Source organism: Phacochoerus africanus, chromosome 2, assembly GCF_016906955.1.
Source record: "Phacochoerus africanus isolate WHEZ1 chromosome 2, ROS_Pafr_v1, whole genome shotgun sequence".
Taxonomy (NCBI): Eukaryota; Metazoa; Chordata; class Mammalia; order Artiodactyla; family Suidae; genus Phacochoerus; species Phacochoerus africanus.
In genome coordinates this window covers 84,403,560-84,420,425 of record NC_062545.1, presented here as the reverse complement: position 1 = coordinate 84,420,425, position 16,866 = coordinate 84,403,560, and positions in this window count along the sequence as shown.

The window sequence follows — 16,866 nt, the reverse complement described above, 5'->3', positions numbered from 1 at the left end:
ACAGCAAATATTCAAACTCTCACACCAAAAATAAATAGTAGTGGCCCCCCAAAATACAAAGAGGTAATCTTCATAGAAGTAGCCTTATAAGATACACTTTGGCTTCCCCAAACTCACAGAAAAAGAAAAACATAAGCAAGATGAAGCTCAGAAACCATTCCCAGTTAAAGGAACAGGAGAATTCACCTAAAGCAGTCAACAATGAAACAGACCTCTGCAGTCTGACAGACTTTGAGTTCAAAAGGGAGTTATTGAAAATACTGAAGAAATTAAGAGAGGATATGAACAGTAATGCAGATTCCTTTAGAAAGGAACTAGAAAATATAAGGAGGAGCCAAGAAAAACTAGAAAATTCATTTGCAGAGATACAAACTGAGCTTAAGGCAGTAAAGAGCAGAATGAATAATGCTGAGGAACAAATTAGTGATGCAGAAGGTAAAATAATGGAAATCACCCAATCAGGACAGCAGATGGAAAACTAAATGAAAAAACATGAACGCAATATACCTATGGAATAATATAAAGTGGGCCAATCTACACATAATAGGAATTCCAGAAGGAAAGGAGAAAAGGGGATTGAAAATATATTTGAAGAAATTATGGCTGAAAACTTTCCAAACCTATAGCATACTGATATTAAGATACAGGAAGCACAGAGGGCCCCAAACAAGCTGAACCCAAACAGGCCCACACCAAGACATATTATAATAAAAATGGCAAAAGTTAAAGATAAAGAGAGGATTCTAAAGGCAGCAAGAGAAACGCAAAGCATTAATTATAAGGAAACCCCCATAAGGCTGTCAGCTGATTTCTTTACAGAAACACCACAGGCCAGAAGGGAGTGGCAAGATATATTTAAAGTGCTGAAAGGAAAAAAAAAATTGCAACTTAGAATACTCTATCCAGCAAGAATATCATTTAAATTACAAGGGGAAATAAAGAATTTCTCCAACAAACAAACTAAAAGAGTACAGCAATACTAAGCCCATTCTAAAAGAAATACTGAAAGGGCTTCTCTAAATTTAAAAAAAAAGAGAGAGAAAAGAGAAAAGGAAGGATTAGGATGGAGGAAACCACAGTTGGAAAGCAGTCACTAAAATAAGCCAACATACAGATCTAAACATGAAAATGTTAAAAAAAAAAAAAGACATCAAAATCATACAATGTGGGGAAGGAAAGTAAGAAAATGTAGATTCTTTTTTTTTATTTATTTTAATGATGAGCCTATATGACTATCAGGCAAAAGCAAGCAGATATAGGAAGGGGTTAACATACGTAAAAAACAGGGCAACCACAAATCAAAACAGAACATTACACTCACAAAAACTGAAAATAAAAGTACTCAAGCATAAAATAAATGGAAACCACCCAACCAAAAAAAGAAAAGAAGAAAAGAAATACATAGAATCAACTGGAAAACAAGGTTTAAATGCCAATAAATATGTATCTATCAATAATCATCTTAAATGTCAATGGACTAAATGCTCCAATCAAAAGACACAGAGTGGCAGATTGTATAAAAAAGCAAAAACCTTCAATCTGCTGCCTACAAGAAACTCACCTTAGAGCAAAGGACACATATAGATTGAAAGTGAGGGGATGGGAAAAGATATTTCATGCCAATGGACAAGATAGGAAAGCAGGAGTTGCAATACTCATATCAGACAAAATAGACTTTAAAATGAAGGCGATTAAGAAAGACAAAGATGGACACTATTTAATGGTTAAAGGATCCATTCAAGAAGGGGATATTACAATCATCAATATATATGCCCCTAATATAGGAGCACCCAGATAACCTACAACAAATACAAACAGACATAAAAGGAGAAATTGATGGGAATACAATCATAGTAGGAGACTTTAACACCCCACTCACATCAATGGACAGATCTTCTAGACAGAAAATCAATAAGGCAACAGAGATCTTAAAGGACACAATAGAAAAGTTAGACTTAATCAACATTTTCAGGACATTATATCCAAAAAAATCAGAATATACATTCTTCTCAAGTGCACATGGAACAGTTTCAAGAATTGATCATATATTGGGGCACAAAGCTAACTCAACAAATTTAAGAACATAGAAATTATTTCAAGTATCTTCTCTAACCACAATGGCATGAAACTAGAAATAACCACAGGAAAAGAAATGAGAAAAAACTTACTACATGGAGGCTAAAAACATACTACTGAAAAACCAATGGGTCAGTGAGGAAATCAAGAAGGAAATTAAAAAATACCTCGAGACAAAAGATAATTAAGACATATCCACTCAAAATCTATGGGATGCCACAGAAGCAGTGTTCAGAGGGACATTCATAACAAGACAGGCCTTACTCAAAAAAGAAAAATCTCAAATCGACAACTTCACCCAACACCTAAATGAATTAGAAAAAGAAGAACAAACAAAACCTAAAGTCAGCAGAAGGAAGGAAATCATAAAGATCAAAGAGGAAATCAATAAACTAGAGATTAAAAAAAATAGAAGAAATCAATAAAACCAAGAGCTGGTTCTTTGAAAAGGTAAACCAAAGTGACAAACCTCTGGCTAGATAGACTCACCAAGAGGAGAGAAAAAACCAAAGTAAGCAATATCAGAAATGAAAAAGGAGAAGTCACAATGGATACTACAGAAATACAAAAAAAAATGAGAGAATACTATGAACAATTGTATACCAACAAATTTGACAACCTAGAAGAAATGGACAACTTTCTAGAGACTTACAGCCTGCCAAAACTGAATCAAGAAGAAACAGATCAACTGAACAGAGAGATCACTAGAAATGAAATTGAATATGTCATAAAAACACTCCCTACAAATAAAAGTCCAGGACCAGATGCCTCACAGGTGAGTTCTACCAAACATGCAAAGAGGAACGTACACACATCCTCCTTAAACTTTTTCGAGAGGTTGAAGAGAAAGGAACACCCCCAAAGACATTCTATGACACCACCATCACCCTAATTCCAAAACCAGGCAAAGATACCACCAAAATAAAACTATAGGACAATATCTTTGCTGAATATAGATGCAAAAATTCTCAACAAAATTTTAGCCATCCAAATCCAACAACATATAAAAAAGATCATACACCATGATCGGGTGGGATTCATCCCAGGTGCCCAAGGATAGTTCAACATATGCAATTCAATCAATGTCATATACCACATTAACAAACAAAAAGTCAAAATCCACATGATCATCTCAATAGATGCAGAGAAAGCATTTGACAAAGTCCAACATCCATTCATGATCAAATCTTTTTCCAAAGTTGGTATAGAGGGAACATAACCTTAACATAATCAAAGCCATTTATGACAAACCAACAGCAAATATAATACTCAAAGGAGAAAAGCTGAAAGCCTTCCCACTAAAATCTGGAACAAGACAAGGATGTCCACTCTCACCACTGTTATTCAACATAGTATTGGAAGTCCAAGCCACACCAATCAGACAAACAAAAGAAATAAAAGGCATCCAGATAGGAAGAGAAGAGGTAAAGCTGTCACTGTATGCAGATGACATGATACTATACATAGAAAACTCAAAGGACTCAACCCAAAAACTGCTTGAACTGATCAACAAATTCAACAAAGTAGCAGGGTATAAGACTAACATTCAGAAATCAGTCATGTTTCTGTATACTAACAATGAAATATTACAAAAGGAATACAAAAATACAAAACCTTTTAAAATTGCACCCCAAAAAATCAGATACCTGGGAATACACCTGACCAAGGAGGTACAGGACTTATATGCCTTTAATCAAGGAAATTAAAGAAAATGTAAAGAAATAGAAAGATATTCCATGCTCCTGGATTAGAAAAATCAATATTGTAAAAATGGCCATACTACACAAAGCAATCTACAGATTCAATGCAATCCCTATCAAATTACCCAGGACATTTTTCACAGAACTAGAATAAACAATCAAAAACTTTATATGGAACCACAAAAGACCCAGAATTGCCAAAGTGATTCTGAAAAACAAAAACCAAGCAGGAGGCATAAATTTCCCAGATTTCAGTCACTATCACAAAGCCACAGTCATCAAGACAGTGTGGTACTGTTACCAAAACAGACATACAGACCAATGGAACAGAATAGAGAACCCAGAAATAAACCCAGACACATATGGTAAATTAATTTTTGACAAAGGAGGCAAGAATGGGAAAAAGTCTTTTCAGCAGGCATTGCTGGGAAACCTGGACAGCTGCATGCAAATCAATGAAACTAGAACACACCCTCACACCATGCACAAAAATAAACTCAAAATGGCTTAAAGACTTAAATATAAGACAAGACACCATCAAACTCCTGGAAGGTAACATAGGCAAAACATTCTCGGACATCAACCTTATGAATATTTTCTCAAGTCTGTCTCCCAAAGCAACAGAAATAAGAGAAAAATAAACCAATGGGACCTAATCATACTGACAGGCTTTTGCACAGCAAAGGAAACCAACAAGAAAACAAAAAGACAACTTAAAAATTGGGAGAAAGTAGTTTCAAATGATACAACTGACAAGGGCTTAATCTGTAGAATATACAAGCAACTTATACAACAGCAAAAAAGCCAACAACCCAATTGAAAAAATGGGCAAAAGACCTGAATAGACATATCTCCAAGGAAGATGTACAGATGGCCAACAAGCACATGAAAAAATGCTCAACATCCCTGATTATTAGAGAAATGCAAATCAAAACTACCGCAAGATACCGCCTCACACCAGTCAGAATGGCCATCATTAATAAGTCCACAAATAAATGCTGGAGGGGATGTAGAGAAAAGGGACCCTCGTGCACTGTTGGTGGGAATGTAAGCTGGTACAACCACAATGGAGAACAGTATGGAGGTACCTTAGAAATCTATACATAGAACTACCACATAGTCCCACTCTTGGGCATATACCCGGACAAAACTTCCCTTGAAAAAGACACATGCACCGGCATGTTCATTGCAGCTCTTTTCACAATAGCCAAGACATGGAAACAACCCAAATGTCCATCGACAGATGATTGGATTCGGAAGATGTAGTATATATACACAATAGAATACTACTCAGCCATAAAAAAGAATGACATAATGCCATTTGCAGCAACATGGATGGAACTAGAGACTCTTTTACTGAGTGAAATAGTCAGAAAGAGAAAGACAAATATCATATGATATCACTCATATCTGGTATCTAACATACAGCACAAATGAACCTTTCCACAGAAAAGAAAATCATGGACTTGGAGAATAGACTTGTGGTTGTCAAGGGGGAGGAGGAGGGAGTGGGGTGGTTGAGGAGATTGGGTTTAATAGATAACAAATTATTGCCTTTGGAATGGATTAACAATGAGATCCTGCTGTGTAGCACTGAGAACTATGTCTGTTCACTTATGATGGAGCATGATAACGTGAGAAAATAGAATGTTTACGTGTATGTGTAACTGGGTCACCATGCTGTATAGTAGAAAAAAATTGTTTTGGGGAAATAACTATTAAAAAATAACTAAAGGGAGTTCGTGTCGTGGCTCAGTGGTTAACGAATCCAACTAGGAACCATGAGGTTGCGGGTTCGGTCCCTGCCCTTGCTCAGTGGGTTAACGATCCGGCAGGGCATTGCCATGAGCTGTGGTGTAGGTTGCAGACGCGGCTTGGATCCCGCGTTGCTGTGGCTCTGGCATAGGCTGGAGGCTACAGCTCCGATTCTATCCCTAGCCTGGGAACCTCCATATGCCGTGGGAGTGGCCCAAAGAAATAGCAAAAAGACAAAAAAAAAAAAACTACAAAAAATTTAAATAATAAAAGTCTTGGAGTTCCCGTCGTGGCGCAGTGGTTAATGAATCTGACTAGGAACCATGAGGTTGCGGGTTCGGTTCCTGCCCTGGCTCGGTGGGTTAACGATCTGGCGTTGCCATGAGCTGTGGTGTAGGTTGTAGACTCGGCTCAGATCCCGCATTGCTGTGGCTCTGGCATAGGCCAGCTCCGATTTGACCCCTAGCCTGGGAATCTCCATATGCCGAGGGAGCAGCCCAAAGAAATAGCAAAAAGACAAAAAAAAATAAAATAAAAATAAAAAAATTAAAAAAGTAAAAGTAAAAGACAAAATCTCTTAAAAAAAAAAGTCTTATAGCTTTTACCTTAAAAAAAAAAAAAGCAGCAGAGGTAGACTGCACCTCAAAGTGGTAAACGTGGCTCTTTTATTCTGGAAAATTTTAAACATAAAAAATGCATAGGACTTCCCATGTGGATCTCAGCATAACTACTCGGCATTGCTTCTACAGTAGCTGTGGCTCCACCCCTGGCTCAGAAACTTCCATTTTAAAAAATGCATAAATGAATAAATTAATGTTATGCACTCATCATGTGCCTTCAAAAGTTATCAAGCTTTTGCCAATGGTGTTTCATTCTCCCTTAACTTTTTTCTTTACTTGGGCATTTTTTTTTTCCCACTGTACAGCAAGGGGGTCAGGTTATCCTTACATGTATACATTACAATTACATTTTTCCCCCATCCTTTGTTCTGTTGCAACATGAGTATCTAGACAAAGTTCTCAATGCTATTCAGCAGGATCTCCTTGTCAATCTATTCTAAGTTGTGTCTGATAAGCCCAAGCTCCCGATCCCTCCCACTCCCTCCCCCTCCCATCAGGCAGTCACAAGTCTTTTCTCCAAGTCCATGATTCTTTTCTAAGGAGATGTTCATTTGTGCTGGATATTAGATTCCAGTTATAAGTGATATCATATGGTATTTGTCTTTGTCTTTCTGGCTCATTTCACTCAGTATGAGATTCTCTAGCTCCATCCATGTTGCTGCAAATGGCATGATGTCATTCTTTTTTATGGCTGAGTAGTATTCCATTGTGTATATATACCACATCTTCCGAATCCAATCATCTGTTGATGGACATTTGGGTTGTTTCCATGTCTTGGCTATTGTGAATAGTGCTGCAATGAACATGCGGGTGCATGTGTCTCTTTTAAGTAAAGTTATTCCATGTTCCTGGATTGGGAAAATCAATATTGTAAAAATGGCCATACTACACAAAGCAATCTACAGATTCAATGCAAGCCCTATCAAATGACCCAGGACATTTTTCACAGAACTAGAACAAACAATCCAAACATTTATATGGAACCACAAAAGACCCAGAATCGCCAAAGCAATCCTGAGAAACAAAAGCCAAGCAGGAGGCATAACTCTCCCAGACTTCAAGAAATACTACAAAGCCACAGTCATCAAAACAGTGTGGTACTGGTATCAAAACAGACAGACAGACCAATGGAACAGAATAGAGAATCCGGAAATAAACCCAGACACATATGGTCAATTAATCTTTGACAAGGGAGGCAAGAACATCAAATGGGAAAAAGAAAGTCTACTCAGCAAGCATTGCTGGGAAACCTGGACAGCTGCATGCAAAGCAATGAAACTAGAACACACCCTCACACCATGCACCAAAATAAACTCACAATGGCTGAAAGACGTAAATATACGACAGGACACCATCAAACTCCTAGAAGAAAACGTAGGCAAAACACTCTCTGACATCAACATCATGAATATTTTCTCAGGTCAGTCTCCCAAAGCAATCAAAATTAGAGCAAAAATAAACCCATGGGACCTCATCAAACTGAAAAGCTTTTGCACAGCAAAGGAAACCAAAAAGAAAACAAAAAGACATCTTACTTGGGCATTTAAATGCAAATCCCAGATAGCAGCTCTTTTCTTTTTTCTCTTATGGATACTTCAGTATTGCATCTCTATCTAATAAGGATGTTTTCCCTCTTTTATCATCAGAACCATATTTGAAAAGCATCATTCTCTCTAAATAGAAGACAGGATACTACTGAATGTTTTCAAAACTAAAATATAGCCTCCACAGGAATAAAACAAAAACAAAAAATTTAGCTCTGTTGTTTAAACATTTAAAGTCATATTGACATCATTAATCAAATCACATGAAAGTAAAGTGACTTGAAATGATCAGCTTCTGATCATTTCAGACACACAGAACAGATCCTTAGGTGCAAAGAAGTAAAAATCCTTCACTGGCTCAAGATGAATGAGGACATGTATTGGACAATTAGCTACAGCTATAAAATGTGTTTTATGTGAAAATATCTAGGATAAAATTAAAAAGTCCCACTCTTTTTTTTTTTTTTTGTCTTTCTGCCTTTACTTGGGCCGCTCCCGTGGCATATGGAGGTTCCTAGGCTAGGGGTCCAATTGGAGCTGTAGCCACCGGCCTACACCACAGCCACAACAACACGGGATCCGAGCTGCTCTGCAACCTACACCACAGTTCACGGCAACGCCAGATCCTTAACCCACTGAGCAAGGCCAGGGATCGAACCCGCAACCTCATGGTTTCTAGTCAGATTCGTTAACCACTGCACCATGACGGGAACTCCAAAAGTCCCACTCTTTAAATCTCTTATACAAGAAGAAAATGTACAAACACAAAGAAATTAGTACCAGAAAACATAAGTATTCATCCATCTATATATATTTTAAAAAAAGAAAACAACTAAAGAGTTAGAATAAACTTAGATATTTATTTTTATCAACATCTATATCAAGCTTACATGTGTCATTTTGGAAAGCAAACTACATTTCCTCTTTAACTCTTCAGCTAGAGTACATAGATCACTCTCACCCCCACCTTACTTGTCTAGACCAAAGTCTCAAGTCATTATGTTAATCAAGGAGCCAAGTTCTAACAAATACAAGATTCCCTGTATCTAAAAGTTGAGCATGTCTTTGAAACCTTTCCTAAGCCAAAATGGCGTAAAGGAGAGAAGCAGTTACCTACAAATACAGTCTCACTCATGGATGCACAAAAGAAAGTGAGATAAAGCACAGCTGCTCGCAGACACAGTTCAAAGCCATGATGATCTGATGTTGAGATGTTAAGTCTAGTTCCCAGGCAAGGAGCTTGGCAGTGCCATTCTTGCTGGTAGGATGTTTGTTTTGCAGCTCACAAATGTTATTTTCCCTTTTCACCTTTTTTAGCAAGAGCAAAAACCTCCAGATATCTTTCATTTAGTGAAAATGAAATGGAGTCTCCCTAAAACTGAGTTCCTCTGCCAAGTTTATGATCAGCCTCACTATGCAAGGCTTCATTCCCTTTCTTGTCCTATGCATTCCCTTTCTTGTCACACTTGCTCTCCATCAAGATTGAGATGTGTCAAAGAAAATAGAGGATTGTAACTGAGCAGGACCCTATGTGGCCTTCCCTGGACAGGCCAACCCTGCCTCCCACCCCATGTCCTCTACTTGCATCTTGTTTGCAGAAAAGCTTTAGCTTCCTAGGTCGTCCCCAAGTTCTAAAGAGCAGATTTAATCAGAGAAGTGCAAAAATGCAGAAACAAAGGAAAGCAGTCAGGCAAGACAAATTAATAATAGTTTAATCACAAAACAAAGTCAGGAGTTCCTGTTGGTGGCTCAGCAGGTTAAGGACCCAATATTGTCTCCATGAAGATACAGGTTTGATCCCTGACCTCATAAGTTAAGGGTTTGGGGTTGGTACAAGTGCAGCACAGGTCACAGATAAGGCTTGGATCTGACATTGCTCTGGCTGTGGCATAGGCTGCAGCTACAGCTCCACTTCAACCCCTAGCCTGGGAACTTCCATGTGCCATGAATGCAGCCATAAAAAGAAAGGGAAAAAAAATGTCAAAGACCTTTAGTTCTTTTCAAGGGCTATAGATAATATCCTGAGCCATAACCTTGAGTTTTTTAGCAGATACTGAAACTCCCACCACATGGAAGAAGTTAACTGCATGCTGACCACCAGCACATAGACCCCATACTTATCAGAATCTCCAGAAGGTTGAGGATGTTGACTCTTGATTATCTAAACACCAACCAATTAGAAGAATGTCCAGGAGTTTATCAGGCATCCTGTGACCCTCTCCCTCACCTTATGGCTAGAAATCTTTCGCTGAAAGCCATCTGGGAGTTGAGGTCTTTAGAGTAGTAGCCACTTGTACTCCTTGTTTGACCTCACAATAAACACAACTTTTCTTTCACCACAACTTAGTGTCAGTACATTGGCTCTACTGTGCAGGGTCTAGCGGACCTGAATTTGGTTCAGTAACAAAAACAGGTACTAACATGGGTCCTTGGTGAATGCAAAGTGACAAAAAGTAAACAGGGATACCCGTATAAGCATCATGGTAAAAATGAGACTTGGTTACATGGTGTACTGTCCCAATGCAATCACAAGTAAAGTTAAGCCCAAAGTACAACTTTTACAGAAGATTATGATAGAACTTTCTCAAGGGGTATTGAAATTGGGTCTGTAAAAATTAAGCTGACTTGGACTGGAAGGGACACAGAAATTTTAAACAAAAACAGAACAAGAAAATTGTAGGTCTTATTACTCATAGCTTGCCAATGGCTCCTCCAACAGCTAGAACCCAGAACTTTTCTCCTCCAAGGATCCAAGGCCTTCTTCTCAAACTATCCTGCTCTCAAGAGGCCCTAGTTAGAGTCATTTTCCAGCAGACCTGTGCTGACTCAGTGGAGGAAGTCCAGCCAACCTCCACTAAAAGCTCACCTGGTAGAAGGAGCCATGAGCTGGTCTATTCACCTCTGATGTGAGAGAAAGAAGAGTCTGCTTCTTCTCTAATTAGATACCAGCCAACTAAATGAGTAGATGCATGGGAGTAGGCTATCATTTTACCACCTGGATGAGAAAACAAGAGATGTCAGAAATATGATTCTTCAGCAAATTGACTACAGCTGCGAAATTGCAGATTCAGGCAGCCCAAGACAGCAACTATATCACAGAATATCCCTGTTAACCTAAAATTTTCCTAAAACATGTGTTTAGATGTCTCATGTTCTCCATCATCAGATGTGTTGGGGTCTGTGCTGAGAAGTGTAGCTTAGACATGAGTTTGTCTTTCTAACTGGACTGACCTCATGAAATAGCAGGGAAAGGATGGATTCCTTTAAGGTTCATGATTAATTTCTTTTTGCCTCAGTTTCTTCATCTGTAAAATAAACGAGAGACACTAACATTTTTCTATAGCTATCTCCTAGTATCGAGCTGAAAATAACAGAAATAATAGTTTGTCTCAATGATACTTCAATTAATTTTTCCATTTTTAAAGTATTATGAAAGTATAGTTGATTTACAACGTTGTGATAATTTCTGCTGTACAAAAAAAAGTGATTCAGTTATACATATGCACATATCCGTTCTTACAGATAAATAACAAGACAATGCATTTTCGGAGTTCCCTTGGTGGCACAGTGGAAACGAATCCCACTAGGAACCATTGAGTTGCGGGATCGATCCCTGGCCTCACTCAGTGGGTTGAGGATCCAGTGTAGTTGTGAGCTGTGGTGTAGGTCGCAGGCGTGGCTCGGATCTGGCATTGCTGTGGCTCTGGTGTAGGCTGGCAGCTACAGCTCCGATTAGACCCCTAGTCTGGGAACCTCCATATGCCGAGAGTGTGGCTCTAAAAAGACAAAAAAGAAAAAAGAAAAAAAAGGAAAGAAAATGCATCTTCAAAGTTAAAAAATTTAAAATGCAAAGTGTAATTTTGATTGTGAATGATTTTCCGCCTTAAGCTATTTTTTTTAATGTCCCATTTTCTTTAAGTTTTATCCTACCTTTGAAGTATGGGAATACTTAATACTTATAACCACAAAGGAAAATGGGTCAGATCTAGTAGTAAAGACAGAATTAGATATTAATCTACAAAAGTGATTACCTCTTCTAGATCAACAGTGTTCTAAGTAACAAGCTCAAAGAGAACATGTAATTAATGAACAAAATAAATTTTTATTTAAAAAAATAATTTGCAAGCTTATTGAGTCTAGTATTTGTAAACTTCTTTGTGGACTTCAGGAAAAGGATGCAGCATAAGAAATTATTGTTTTGCACATCCCATGTTGATTTTAGGCTCCACTGAAGAATATGATTAGTTTGGCTTACATATTGTTGGCAGAGAAATTGTTTTCATATTTTACTTGGTAATCTTCATTGCATGAAAAGTTTATTGAGGTAAAAAAGATTAATGTCCTTTTTGTCATTTATATTCTACCCATTCTGTTCCTCATATATGTTTTAGGGGAGGATGAAGATGATGAGAGGAAAGCGTCATTAAAAGAAGACTATGTAACAAGTGCTGGAGGGGGTGTGGAGAAAAGGGAACCCTCCTGCACTGTTGGTGGGAATGTAAACTGGTACAGCCACTGTGGAGAACAGTCTGGAGATACCTTAGAAATCTATACATAGAACTTCCATATGACCCTGCAATCCCACTCTTGGGCATCTATCTGGACAAAACTCTACTTAAAAGAGACACGTGCACCCGCATGTTCATTGCAGCACTATTCACAATAGCCAAGACATGGAAACAACCCAAATGTCCATCGACAGATGATTGGATTCGGAAGAAGTGGTATATATACACAATGGACTACTACTCAGCCATAAAAAAGAATGACATCATGCCATTTGCAGCAACATGGATGGAGCTAGAGAATCTCATACTGAGTGAAATGAGCCAGAAAGACAAAGACAAATACCATATGATATCACTTATAACTGGAATCTAATATCCAGCACAAATGAACATCTCCTTAGAAAAGAAAATCATGGACTTGGAGAAAAGACTTGTGGCTGCCTGATGGGAGGGGGAGGGAGTGGGAGGGATCGGGAGCTTGGGCTTATCAGACACAACTTAGAATAGATTGACAAGGAGATCCTGCTGAATAGCATTGAGAACTTTGTCTAGATACTCATGTTGCAACAGAACAAAGGATGGGGAAAAAAATGTAATTGTAATGTATACATGTAAGGATAACTTGATCCCCTTGCTGTACAGTGGGAAAAAAAAAAAAAAGACTATGGATAAAAAAGATGTGGCCCATATATTCAATGGAATATTCTTCAGCCATAAAATAGAGTGAAATAATGCCATTTGCAGCAACATGGATGGACATAGAGATTTCTGTGCTGAGTGAAGTAGGTCAGAGAAAAACAAGTATCATATGAGATCACTAATATGTGGAATCTAATAAAAAATAACGCAAAGGGACTTATTTACAAAATAAAAACAAACTCACAGATTTCAAAACCAAAATCTCATGGTTACTGTAGGTGAAATTGTTGGGGGAGGGAAGAATTGGGAGGATAGGAATAACACATACGCACTGCTGTAGAAAACAGATGATTAATGAGAACCTACTGTATAACACAGGAAAAACTTCTCAATAGTTTGTAATAGCCTACAGGGGGAAAAAAGAATAGAAATATTTATATTCATGACTGACTCACTTTGCTGTACTAGTAAAACTAATACAACATTGTGAATCAACTATACTCCAAATTAAATTTTAAAAATTTAATTACAATTTTTACAATTTTCATTTAATTTTTTTTTAATTTTTAGAAGTTTTTTCATTTAAAAAAATGAAAAAGGACTATTTTCCCTGGTCAGTTTCCAATCTAAATCTAAATTCCTAAGAAAAAGACTAGTCTTCCGTGAAACTGCTCCTTAGTAGATATGAATTTCTGCTGCCATTTCTAGCACAGCACTGTGATTTAGTGGGTATACTCTGAAATCAGATTTTTTGAGGTGGGATCTCTGCTGTGTTGCTCACTACCCATGAGACAGAGGACAAATTATTTAGCCATGATTTGGTGCATTGAGTAGGAATCATGTAAAGTTGTTGTGAGCGTCCACAAGTTAAGACATATAAAGTTACCAGGACAGAGTAATTGTTCAATAAGTTTTACCTATTAGTTCCAGATATATTGCATATTTTTAAAATTTTATAATGATTTTTTTTTCATTATAGCTGGTTTACAGTGTTCTGTCAATTTTCTACTGTACAGCAAGGTGACTCAGTTACACATACATGTATACATCTTTATATATATATATATATATATATATATATATATATATATTGCATATTTCAAAAACAATGTTTGTTGCCTGGGAAAGGTACTTTCAGCTTCTTTACTATATTTGAAAATGAGATGCATGAAGTCAAAAGACAAGAAGGAAAGAGAAAATTCAAACCTGACTTAAGATAAAATGAAAGGCACTTGATAAGAGAAGAGCTGGTCATACCAGAAGAAAGACCAGCCCATGAAACGTGAACTTGTGCTAGCAGAGCAGCCGTAGGAAAGCAGGGCCCTGCCCACATTGTTGGAGACCTGGTCTTTTTTGGAGGACAGCCCAGGAACACAGATCAAAATGAGTTAGCTTTTATTCTAACTCAGGAAGCTCTTCTTGGGAAACTAACTGCTAAGAGATTAGTCAAGAGAAGGAATCATCTCTATCATGTTCATTAAAAATAGCCATTGTGATATTATGCATAATCATGAAAAACTAAGAAGTGGCCTAAATGTGTCAGGGGACAAGACCTACTTGATGCAATATTATGCCATTATTAAAATCATATATTTATCAATTTAGCAACAAGGAAAATAATGTTTAATATTAGGAGGGAAAAGGGTTTGAACATGTATATATCTTAGTACTGCAACCTAGTACAAACACATATTTATAAATGTTTTGTGTAATGATATAGCTACAGGTAATAGGGAGATGGAAAAAACAGCTGGATTTAGTCTGAAGCAATCAGGAGTAAAGTTTCTTTGTAATGTTCTCTACCGATGCTTGGAGGATAAATACTAGATTAAAATGTAAACACGTGAAATATACTGCTGAAAATAAGCAACTTCTGTTTCAACAAACAGAGTTTAAATTACTATTGGATTTTATTAATTTAGGGGACTTTTTACCACCCTTCTGCTGGTAGCTGACACTACTACTAAAACAATGTGTATTTCCTATATGTGATAGGAAACCTATACGTCATGACTCAGTGGGTTTGGTTTTTTTCTTCCATTTAAGAGGTAAATGGTGGAGTTCCATTGTGGCTTAGCAGGTTAGAACCTGATTATATCCATGAGGATGCTGATTTGTTCCCTAGCCTCACTCAGTAGGTTAAGGATCTGGCATTGCCTCAAGCTACAGTGTAGATCACAGCTGCAACTTGGATCTGGTGTTGCTGTGGCTGTGGTATAGGCTGGTAGCTGCAGCTCCAATTCGACCTCTAGCCCAGGAACTTCTACATGCTGCAGATGTGGCCCTAAAAAGACCAAAAAAACAAACAAAGAAGTAGATGGAAGACAGTTGCTCAACAGTTAATTACTATAAAGTGTAGAAGGCAGAGTAGAAACCAACATACACTGAACACCTACTATGCAGTGCAGAGGCTTTTTAAAAATACATGACTTCTTATTGAAAAGACTATGGAAAAAAATATGGTTCATAATACCAAAGTAGGAAAAGATAGCCAGTACCACTTTGGTCAGGCTCTATGCTAGCCTCTACAAGTTCCACAAACTACACACATAAACTGAAAATGATGTGTGTCCAGTCATGAGTAGATTGAGTTGCTGACTTCAGAAGCAGATTTAAACCTTCTGCTTAGAAACGTGACTTACAAACACACCTGAGCTGGGTGGACCCAAGGATTGGACCAGCCTTACCACCACAGAAACCGGCAAAAGACCAACATGAGACCATGAGACTCTTCCTCTCAATGCCAAGAGGAATCATAAGGATAAACAGACAACACCTTGGGAAGGGCAAAGAGAAAGGCCTCCGTGATAAGGACTTGAACTTAGAATTCATGGGACCCCTTAATCTCAAAAAAGATCTGAAATCAAAACAGACTGTTTAAACTGAAGGAGGCCAAGAAACCACTGGTAGCGATACACGTCATTTTCCTTGCTACTCAGAGGAATAATGTGCAGTGGGGAGAGAATAGCTGAGTTTATAGGAACATTGGATGGGTGGATAGAAAATGAAACCAGTCTTTGTTTATCTAAGCAGTATATGAATACCCTTCTGCACTGTGGGCTCTCTTAAAACATAAATTTTATTCTCCTACTTATCTCCCATTAGAAAGTAGCATAGTTGGCTGTGATTGTTATGCAAGAAGTGGCACCGAATGAATAAAGCCTAAGAATTGAAGGGCTCAGAGACTTCTCCTAATCCATCATCCTGATTTCAGGTAGACACATCATTCAGCACAGAGACCTTTTTCTTGAGTACCTAGGATATTTATAATGGGACTTGCTTTAGGCCAGTTGAGAAAAAAGAACAGTTATTCTCCACCAGGCCCACATTTCCTTTCCTTTCAACTAGCAGATTTTTTTTTAACTTACTATTAATACATTTCTGCCCTTCCTCTCTCCACCCCTCATATCAACTTACACTTCCAACTAAGAAAACACCAGTCATGTTGACCCATTTAGAACAACTGTTAGAGCAAAAGAGCAGAATTTTTTAATCAAGGAAAAACTTGATTATAAGAAGGTTAATTAAATTATCACCATCCTTGATTATTTGGATTTGTCAGAGGAACTTTACATTTTTTTTCTCTGATTAGAGGTGCCTCCAGACTATCTTTTGAGTATTTGAATGCTCCCAATGTACTAGCATAATAAGTTTTATACACAGATCAACTATAAAACACACTGGGTCATCTTGCTATACAGTAGAAAATTGACAGATCACTGCAAAGCAGCTATAATGGAAAAAATAAAAATCGTTATAAAATAAAAAAACACACTCTTTATATAATTTTCCAGCTTCCCCAAGTTTTGTTTTGCAGTTTTTTTTCTTTGGTCTTATTTATTTGCTGCTTTTTGATTTTTTATTTCCTTTTTTCCCTTAGAGAGAAGGAAGAGCCTTCCCTAGTTACATCTACTCTAGGGAAATTTATTTGGAATGAAATAAGAATGACTTGTAATTGTTTAATGCCTCAAAGTAGAAAACTGCCAAATTGCTTAGCCAAATGCAGATTTGGTTGGGATTCCGG